Source organism: Coenobita brevimanus, chromosome 41 (assembly GCF_032717465.1).
Source record: "Coenobita brevimanus isolate Jiangsu-jjx chromosome 41, ASM3271746v2, whole genome shotgun sequence".
Taxonomy (NCBI): domain Eukaryota; kingdom Metazoa; phylum Arthropoda; class Malacostraca; order Decapoda; family Coenobitidae; genus Coenobita; species Coenobita brevimanus.
Window position 1 is genome coordinate 12,915,209 of NC_136994.1, and position 2,422 is coordinate 12,917,630.

Sequence of the window (2,422 nt, forward strand, 5' to 3'; positions counted from 1 at the left end):
TTTCTGCTGTGTACTTCTAGACAATTTTATTCAGCCTAAGAAAGTCCTTTCCTGCTGAATGGGATACTGGAGGCTTTGATCTAACCCATCTAGTTCAAAAATTCTCTTTCTAAGTTTAATAAAATTGGTGGTATCAAGAATAAAATAGAAGTGCATCACTACACTAAAAGGATTTAAGTAAAGAAAAAAGAAAATAACGTTGAATATGGTGGTAGGTGGGGGCGCCCATCATCCACTCACTCAGTGTAGAGTGATGCCATATGAGCTCTACACTGAGTGACAAGCCAAATGGTTTCCTGTACCCAGGAAACCATTTACTACGCTGGGTGGTAACCATTTAACCGGGGTTTCTGGCAGAGTTAAGTATCCCCCAGTCCCCTATCCTAAATCACTTAATCATGGCAGTCGTTTCAGACTCGCGTGGCCATGTGGAATGTGAGAGGTGTGAATGAGGAGAGCAAGAGGGTGGAAGTGGTGAATGTGTTCAAGAGTGCGAGATATGCTGTGATGGCACTGTGTGAAACGAAGATGAAAGGGTGCGAAGTGGAGGAGTGGGAGGGTATGATATGTGTAAGATCGGGAATGAATGGGAGAGGAAGATGTAAGGAAGGAGTTGCATTGTTGATGAATGAGATGTGGCAGAGTGGAATGAGAGGCTACAAATGTGTCAGCTCGAGGTGTATGTATGTCAAATTCAAGTCTGAGAAGGTGAAAGTGGCAGTAATTGTAGCATATGCACTGTGTGTGGACAGGAGTGAGAGAAAGACAGGTTTTGGGATGAGCTGGGTGAAGTAGTGGGAGAAATGCCCAGGAGCTATAAAGTGATCATGATGGGGGATATGAACGAAAGAGTAGGCACTGATCCTGAGGATGACATAATGTGTTATGGAGTACCAGGAGAAAATGGTAATGGAAATCGACTAAAGGATATGTGTCAGGAGAGGAGGTTGTGCATTTGTAATTCGTATTTCAAACACAAAGATGCACATAAATATACATGGTATAGAGGAAACGGGGATCGTGTTGAAAGAAGCCTGATTGATTACTTGCTCGTAGAGAGCTCGATGATGGGAATGGTTGCTGATACGAGGGCTGTGAGAGGACGCTGTGGAGGTCTGTCAGATCATATGATCGTGGTATGCAAGATCAAGCTGAGAGGAGTAAGGTGAATCAGGAAAGAGAGGAGCAGTCAGGGAGAAAGACTGAAAGTTGAGAAGCTGAGGATCAAAGAAATGGCAGATGATTACAGGACCAAAGTAGAGGACGAGTTAGAATCAATGAACTGGAATGCATTGGATCTGGACAGCCTATGGAATGCATATAGGGATTGCTTAGTTAGGAGTGCTAAAGTGTTGTGTGGTGTGGCAAGAGCATCAACAAAAAAGAAGGGTACAGCATGGTGGGATGAGGAGGTTAAGAGAGCAGTGGAGGAAAAGAGGAAAAAGTGGCTAAAGTAGTTACAGGATAGGGGTGCAGTTGAAATAAGAACAGAGTATATCGAGGGCAAGAAGCTCATAAAGAGACTAGTGAAGAGGAAAAAAGGAGGAGGTAAATGATGATCTGGGAAGAAAAATGAATGCGAACTACTCTGAAAATAGGAAGTTATTCTGGAAAGAGGTGCGGAAATGTAGAAGGGAAAGCGGAAAGAAATGTGATTGTGTGAAGGATGCAGGTGGTAGGTTACTAACTCATAGAGATGAAGTAGGGACCAGATGGAAAGAATATTTTGAAAGCCTGATGAATGGGAATAGAGAGAGCAGAGCGGCTGTAAACATGATTGGTTTGGGGAGTGTGCAGAGAAGGAATGTAGTGCCAGGAGATGTGACACTCGCACAGGTGAAGAGCGCTGTGAATCGGCTGAAAAATGGAAAAGCAGTTGGGGTTGATGAGGTGTATGCAGAGATGCTTAAGTGTAGTGGAGAGAATGGAATGAGGTGCTTGTTGGAGATATGTAAGAAGGCATGGATGAGTGAAACTGTACCTGCAGAGTGGAAAAAGGCTGCGAATGTACCCTTGTACAAAAATAACGGTGAGCGAAGTGAGTGCAAGAATTATCGTGGCATAAGTTTGTTGAGTGTGGTAGGGAAGGAATATGGAAGAATTATTATACAGAAAGTAAGAGATATCAGAAGTCCTAGTGAGTGATGAACAGGGTGGCTCTAGGAGTGGCAGAGGATGTGTGGATCAAGTATGTGCAGTTATAGGACTACATAATAGATAGATAGATAAATAGATAGATAGAGAGACAGATAGAAGCAGGAAGTCAAATGATGAGAGGTGTTGTGTTTGCGAGAAGCGAGCAGCGCTAAACGCTTACACGGGGGAAAGCTGACGACAGCGGCCAGTAAGGAGATGATTCAGTTAGCTGTCAGCAGTCCTCTCGTGAGAAAGTTCTGTTGCCATGAGGAAGATACGTGACACA